The sequence below is a fragment of the Ictidomys tridecemlineatus genome, chromosome 9 (genome assembly GCF_052094955.1).
Source record: "Ictidomys tridecemlineatus isolate mIctTri1 chromosome 9, mIctTri1.hap1, whole genome shotgun sequence".
Lineage (NCBI taxonomy): Eukaryota > Metazoa > Chordata > Mammalia > Rodentia > Sciuridae > Ictidomys > Ictidomys tridecemlineatus.
Window position 1 is genome coordinate 120,251,088 of NC_135485.1, and position 8,838 is coordinate 120,259,925.

Genomic DNA, 8,838 nt, shown 5'->3' on the forward strand with positions numbered 1-8,838 from the left:
CCATGCTGTTGCACAATATATGAATAAAGATGAAAGATAGACTCTTGTACTTCTAAATACCGTCATTTAAAGAAAGAAAAGTAAGGAAGATAGAGCAGATGGCTCTTATGATCAAGAGGGTTTGGTAAAGATAAGAATTTTGGAATTGCCAAAAAATAGCACAATATTAGAATTTTGAATCTTTTATCGTCCATGACCAGAGATCTAGGGGGGCTCTCTTAAACACAACATTACAAACTCACATCAGGCACAAACAGGGCACAACAGTTTTCATTCCAATACCAGAAGTGATTTATAGAACATTGTCCCACCTATTCTGTATTCTCTTGAAGGACAAATAGGATTTATTCATTCATTCATTATTTTATGAAATTATCAATCAAGGATGTATTGTGTACTAGATATTATGCTGACTGTGAGGAATTAAATAACAAACGATAGTTCCTGGAGTGAAGCTGTGAACTCAGGTGTCAGACAATGTACGTAAAAAATTACAAGGTAAAAATATAAGCACAAGAGAGATGTTGTGTAAAGGACCTGGGAATATTAATCATGATTTGACCAACTGAGCCTCAGATTAGGAAAGTAAGAAGAAGAGATCAGCCAAAAATTCTGAAAAAGAATCAATGTGATATGAACACAATTATAAAAGAAGGAGTAGAGGTTTATTTGAATTACAAGGGGAAAGTAATTTTAGATACCAGGAATAAAAGTGTTGGATCACTTAAAAGGCTTTGAGCTCTGAGTAAAAGAAAATATGACTAAAGGAAGTTTAAACCATAGGGACTCATTTTTTTTTTAACATGGCAAGAAGATGAGAATCGAGGCATATCCAGGTTAATAAATTCAACTGACCATTCCATCATGTTTCATGTCTAATGTGTTGCCCTTTTTGGTAGGTAAGCAATGACCGAGTATTGCAAGATAGCAACGATAACTTGAGGTATTTCATGCAGATGCATCATATCCTCTGAGGAAAGGCAGCATTTTCTCCTATTGATTTCTTTTTATTTATGAGGATCTGTTTTCCCAGAAGCACCCGGAAGACTTTTCCTTAGATTTCATTTGGTAAGAGTGAGTAACATGCCTATGAAACCAATTGATGGTAATAGAAATTAGAATGTACAAAAATTAGAATGCACAATTTGTTTAGGCCAGCAGTTGGGCCAATCTAGCTCGTGAGATTTTAGAGATGAACATCTGTCATTGAGTTGATGATAAGGAAAATGAACTTGAAACTCTAATTAAGCAAAATCCCTTTCCCCCAAATTTGATTCTGTTCATTAGCAAACCTATACTAATTATATCAATTATTATGGTTACATTCTAGATATCAACAAATATTTATGAATTTTTTTCTCTCTTTTTATGAAAGTATGTACATAAAATTCTTGAATTTTTCTCTTGGCTAACAAAACCCAAAATATTTGGTATCTTGCCCTCTACAGAAAATGCTGGTTATTCGTGGTTAGACCAATCACAATTGACTTTGACTGGGGAAGGGCTCATTTTTCCTAACCAAAGGCATGGTTTCTACTACTTTATGTATGATGAATCCTTTATGTGGTCTAAAAAATGTATGGATCCCACTGGAGTAAAATTTTGGTTTGGGTATGTGTTAATCAATAGAATGCTAATGACAGAATATCACTCTGATTTTTTTATTAATCAAATCTGAATTTTTTTTCTGGGGGTTGGTTACTGGGGATTGAACCCAGGTGTGTTCAACCACTGAGCCATATCCCCAGCCCTTTTTGTGTATTTTATTTAGAGATAAGGTCTCTCTAAGTTGCTTAGGGCCTTGCTAAATTTCTGAGGCTGGCTTTGAACTTGTGATCTTCATGCCTCAGCCTTCCAAGTCACTGGGATTACAGATGAGTACCACCACGTCTGGCTCAATTCTGAATCTTATACATTTGGAATACACTAGTACATTGTGTATGAAGCACGTGATTTATTCTGCCTACAATATCCATCTAACATATGGAACCACAGACTACTTAAAATAATCCTAGAACCCAAGAAACCTGAAGCTCCATGTGCTTCTTAATTCTTTTGGCTTAATTATAACATCATAGAAATGAAAGCAGGAAAATCTTAGGAAGTCGGATGACACTATCTCACTTCTAATAATTGAAATGCTCCATAAACTTCAAAATCCAGTTCAGTTTAATTTTTTTAATTAGTGATATTTTGATATTACATTGGGAAGATATTGTTACTCCTGAAGAATCCCTCTCATAAAAGATTCTAATAAGTCAGTTTTCTTGGCTCAAGTCTAAATCTCCATTACTTTAATTTTCCATTAATTTCATTATAGTTTTATTCCCTTTTTGGTGTTTGCTTGCTACTGTGGTTCATATATAATTAGTCCTGCAAAAAATCATGTTTTGGAAGTTTGGAGCTCAGTGTGTTGGAGTTAAGGTGATAGAACCATTAAGACTTGGGGACTATTGGGAGGTAATTAGGTCATTGGGAGCAATGCCCTTTGAAGGAATTAATGTTCTCTCATGGGATCCTGGTTAGACCTTACAAGAGTGTTTTTACAAAAGAGAAAGGCCAGCCCCTCCCCACTCTCTGGCTACCTGCCTCAACATGTGATTTCTTCTGCACATACTTCTGCTAATGTGGGCCCTCACCAGATACCAAGCAAATGGGGCCAGCTAATCATAAACTGTCAGCCTCCCAAACTGTTAGCTATAGTAAATAAACCTTGTGTTAGTCAACTTTTCATCACTACAACCAAATACCTAATAGAACAATTTAGAGGAGGGAAAGTTTATTTGGGTTCCTAGTTTCAGAGGTTAAGTTCATGGTGAACCAAATCTATTGCTCTGGGCCAAACATGAGGCAGAACATCATGGCAGTAGGGTTTGGTGGAAAAGCACTACCTCATTCATTGTAATCAGAAAGGAGAGAGAGAGAGAGAGAGAGAGAGAGAGAGAGAGAGAGAGAGAGAGAGAGAGAGAGAGAGAGGAAGAAGAAGAAGAAGAAGAAGAAGAGGAGGAGGAGGAGGAGGAGGGGGGAGGAGGAGGAGGGGAGAAAAGAGACACAGAGAAGATGCACCCATTCACTGCATACCCGCAGTGACACCCCCTCCTCCAGCCACATCCCACCGTGTCTACGGTTACCACCCATTTGATTCAAACTAGATAAGCTTATTATGTCATAGATTTCATAATCCAATCATTAAACCCCTAAATATTTCTACTTCAACAGAGAAGCTTTTGCAGTCTGTCTTTATATAATTACTTACCTTTGGTTATTTTATTATGACAATGGAAAATGGACTAATAAACTTAATTTTCATTGCCTTATGTTGCAAAAATGTTCTGATCTCAGCATGATGCTCTGTCTGGGCTTCATTTATTTCCTAACATCTTATTTTTCTTTTGTTACTATAAAAGCAAATTTTTTAAAGTCCTTGAACAATTTAATGAGGTCTCGAATTCTCAGTATCAACCTCTATCAATCCTACAACTTGGTGCTGATATTTATTTAATGAATAAAATATTCATTGTCTTATTTACTAATTAATGGACACTGCTGCCAATGTGTTTTTAGGATATGTTACAGAGATTTCCGTGTCATGACACAACAGAATTCAGAATAACAGTAATTTCTAATATAGCTACAGATACACATTGAAGCTTTCCTCTCCCCAATGCTACTTAGTGTTGAAATGAACAGTTATACAACCAAGTTCTGAATAAAATTCTTTTCAAAAGCTTAATTCATTTGAAGGTCTATATTTTAGCAACTTTTTTATATGTAGAAGTGTTAGAGGACAGACAGATGAGGAGGGTAGGAATGCATGGTTAAGAGGATAATTCCATAAAATGGGCCCACGGTTCTGACCCCCACATGCCTTCTTTTCCAAGAAGCAATTTACCTGCAGCCATGCCTGGCCTAAGTACAGGATGTGTCACATTGCTCAACAAACTACCTATCTGCAGGAGAAATGCAGGTCCAAAATAATGTTGATAAGAGGAACCCAAGTTACCCTGAAAGGGGACAGTTTTGTGGCCAGATCCTGAAACCCTGGGAGGTAAGGATAATTCCTCCTTACCATAAAATCTGTAAGAAAGTATGGTTAAGCATCAATTAGACTTAACTTTCCTATATACATATATAAATACACTACAGTGACTCTTCATATCATGTACAACCACAAGAGTGGGATGTAGTCCATGTTTATATAAATATGTCAAAGTATACTCTACTGTCATGTATAACTAAAAAGAACAAACTTTTAAAAATGCAAATAAAAAAGAAAGAAAGGAAAAATCCAATTAGAAACAGTCAGCATGGGTCAAGATGTTGCCATGGTCGTGGGGACTTGAAAGTCTGATGTCACACAGCTGTCAGTTAAAATTCAAGAGGTGGACCTGGGCAGGACTCTCTAGAAACTCTTCTGGGATCCCCAAAAAAACTGAAGTGCAGGAGAGGAACAAGGTCCTTCTCCTCTCTGAGAGGATGCACTCTCCCCCTTGAGAGTGTCTCCTTTCCCTTTTCCTGTCCCTTCCATAAACTTTCCTGTTACTCTGAGCAACATGTCTGAAATGCTGCTGACTTGGGCACAACAAGGAGATTTGAAGGGTGGGTCTTTGTGCTGTCTCAGTTTCTTGGAAGGCTCCAGCTCTGTAACAGAAGTAGGGTTTATACGATAAAGTACAAAGCTTATGAAATTAGATATGCAAGACTTTCCTGATGCTCACAATTGGATTTGTTCAACCAAAGTAGCTATATTTGTAATGTTTAATGTACTCTCCAAAATGAACTACTTTTGATTTATTTTTTAATAATCTTTATGGGATCTCTGTTGGCTAGAATAAAAGAAATTTAGTTTAGCTAATAATGTTTTACAAATCATCTTTCACAAATTCCCAGATAGAAAAGTTAATGAAAATACACCTAAGCTAGAGTTTGCCTCTTTGAGGCAACCTAAGGAAAAGCATCTATATAAAGATGTCTTGATTTTTCATAAAACTGAGGCATGTAGGTGATCATACTTACCAAGTCAGGGATGTTTCTTATAATGTTAGGGAGTAAATAGAGAATTGAAGACTCTAGAACTAGGGCCAAAGCCTCCATTTATTCTACACAAAGAGTACCTAAAAATAACATTCTAAGGAACATGAGAAGCTCACAGTAAAAAAAGAGCACATACAGAGAAAAGTAAGTACAGAGATGTCCCATTTTAAATTATTAGGAGCAAATTTCTAAGTAAGATTGCTTATATACTTAAAAATATAAATGACAATCCATAGAGGTTATGAAACTAAAATTTAACTCTAAAATGATCTAACAAAAAAAGTGAAAAATACAATAATTGTAATTTAAAATTTAAAAGATGGTTTTCATTCTGCTTTGATAAAGCTTAGGAGAGAGTTATAATTGGAAATATAGAAATCAAGAAATTTTCCAAAACACCATAGAGACAAAAGATTGCAACTATATAAAGGGTTAAGGTAAATGAAAAAAAGATTGAAAAGTTGTAAAATATGACTAACTAAGAATTATGAAAATATGACTAGTTGTCTAAGAAAAGATAAGAGAAAGAAAGAATCTGGGAACATTCAATAGTTGAAAAACAATGATTGAAATACTTTCAAAACTTGAGACGATCCAGAGGTCCAACAAATCCCACAACTAACCACATTAAGGAGAAACAGAAGCATCAACCAAGAAAAGCTTAAAATCAGTTAGAAGTGAGGGAAAAGAAAAATTATCCTCCAGGAAGTAAGTAGCAGTTGGCTGAGCTGCACTATTGGGCATGAGGAGAAAATGGAATGACTTTATTGCAATAAAATAGTCATAATTCTATGCTCAGCGAAACTTTTCAATAATAAACTGGAAATGAGAACATTTTGGGTTTTTAAACATACCGTGCCACCAAATTAAAGAATATACTTCAGGAAGGAGGAAGTGAACTTATATGAAAGATTTGAGATGCAAAACGGAATAAATAGCAATAAAAAGTGAGTATGTTTGAGATCAAAATGAGCTTTGACCCCCGTATGGAAAGAATGATCTAGACTGCAGGGTTTAGTATAAGACAAAATCCATTACAACATGACAAGGTTGTTGAGAGCCACAGCGGAAGAGGCCCCAAAAAACTTTCAGACTGCCAGCTGATGATTGGCTCACAGTGGCCCCAGCAACTTCTAGCTCATTGGCTCCTCTGCGGTGATGCTCATTGGGCTGTTTCCCTGCCCTTTCAGACTACAGAGCTGCTCATTGGGGGACTTTTTTTGGCTCCGCCCACGTGACCCAGCCAATCGGCCTCAAGAGCAGGAGGATTGTGGGAGAGGCTTGTGGGAAGCCTGTGGTGGCAGTTGGGCTCTGAAGGTTTTCCGGAGGAGCTGTTTTGTTTGGCGTGTGTGGTTCTAAAAATAAAGTTTGTTTCTTTTGACAAGTGGCTCCTGAATTGTGCCCAGCCAGACTGCGGCACAAGGTGAAGACAGAATAAGATGGATTCAATATGTTTTAAGATGTGTATATTTTCCAAGAAAAGGTTAAAGGTATTGGATAATGGTAGCCTTTGATCAATTAAGTGGGAATGCCATAATTTCTTAAGACAAAAGAAAGGGTTAATGTCAAAATATCAAGGACACAGAACAGTTCTGTCTACTGCTTAAATAGAAGTGTGATAAGCATGATGCCTAAAATATACAGGGAAGGAATTGGAAAATGAATCTTTCTTCTATCTTTTTGAAAAATGAATTGTATTATCATTATGTATACTAACTTTTCTTTGCAATTGAGAAGCAAATAGTTTTAATAAATACAACTCATAAAATCTTGTAATATTCCAAAGGAATCAGTACATCCAGAACATCCCTTGAATCTGTATAATAGTACAAATGAAACAAAAATATATTTCTGGAATTAAAACCTCCTTTATTCTTTCAACAAAGCATCATTTGTACCATAACTAAATGGAGTGATATTCAAATGTTTTATCATTAAAAGTCAAAAAGTGATAAACAAAGAAAGACTGTTTCATTGCAGTGTGCCCATCACAATATGAATTACTTCAGTGCAATAAAAATATTTAAAACTAAGATTTTTAAACACAATTTGACAAAAAGGAAAGTTAAAAATTTAAAGTACCATTAGCTTTTAAATAATATTTCTTATTTGCTTAAAATATCTAATATTCAATGATACATTGTAAAAACAAGGTTGAGATCCAACTTTTATAAGCTTTGGCAGTGTAGATTCATCCTGTGCTGACAGATGATGCACCTACTGAATTTCCACCATTGTTTGGAAAATAGGGTGAATTAGTGAATGCAACTTCAACCACTGTCAACTGAGTATTCAACAATTTCCCTGATGAATTTTAATATTTTTCTTGAAACCTAAATTCAACAGTGCTCAAATAAATACTATTAAAATATTCTATCAAACTTTATTATCAATTCTTGAAAAAAGTACAACAAAGATAAAACATGATAATAAAAAAGCTCATTTGCTTTATTTCAAATAAGCAATATTAGCAAAATTTTAATAAGCAATTCTGGCTGTCAGACAAATTTTTAAGATATTATTTCTATATTTTAGTTTAGGACTAATTAAAATCTTTGGACCTTGCATTAAGAAAGTAAATATATTCTGTATATTCAGGCACTTTAAGTGTTTTCTTAAGGAACTTTATATTTATTACTGTTCATTACATGAATACCATAGAATCAAATCATATATGAGACGGTATATGAACTTAATTGTAAGAATAAATAGTCCTCAAAGGGTTGATTTTACTCCTGATGTTATAAAAACACATTGGAAATATCAAGCCATTTGCCTTAATAAAAATTGAGAAATGGGAGTAATTTAAAGTCTTGAAAATGAAAATGCTTTTAAACATTTAGCTTTAATGTGCAATGTTATAATTGGTGTGTCAATCTTTTATTTTCAAATAAGAAATATCATCAGATATGACTGATAATATTCAAAAAATAACCATTATAAAACAAAATAATGAATACTCTGAAAGAGAAACAGGAGGCAATAGAAAAATAGAACTTTGCTATGTCACATCAGACCAAACCAAAAATAGTTTCAATTCCAAGAAAAACACAGATTGCCAAAATTATTATACAAAAATCTCTTTGATTTTGGGTAACAAAAGTGAAAAAATAAAATGAACTTAGAATTTTTTCAACTTTTTGAACCTGGAAATTTAGCCAAATGATACTTGCAAAGCTTAAAAGATTAAAGGTAAACAAAAATTATTATACTCTAGCCAATTGAAAAAGTATAATTTATCTCAATAAATTATTTCTTAAAAAGTTAATAGGAAAGTCATATAATATAGAAAAATTTCCAAGTATTATAAGGGACTATAATATTTAATATAATAGTTATTATTTTAACAGAAGCTAATAAAAGATTTAGCCTATCAAACAAAATTGTTGGTGTTTTGAGAATTCTTCTCCTTACTATGCAATTCTTTCACTGTGTATTCATTGAACAAGGAAGTTGCTGGTAATTAAAAGTGATTTTCAATGTCTCATTATGACTCATAAGAAGCATCATTCATCTATTAGCAACCAACCACATTACATACAAACAAAATTGTGTTCAAAATTTCTAACAATTTTTAGAATGACATAACTTAATATTTATAATATAACATACATTATGAATAGGACAAAGATTTTGATGATGTAGATCTCTGATATTTTTTTAATTGGTTGTTCACAACATTACAAAGCTCTTGACATATCATATTTCATACATTAGATTGAAGTAGGTTATGAACTCCCAATTTTTACCCCAAATGCAGATTGCAGAATCACGTCGGTTACACATCCACAATTTTACATAATG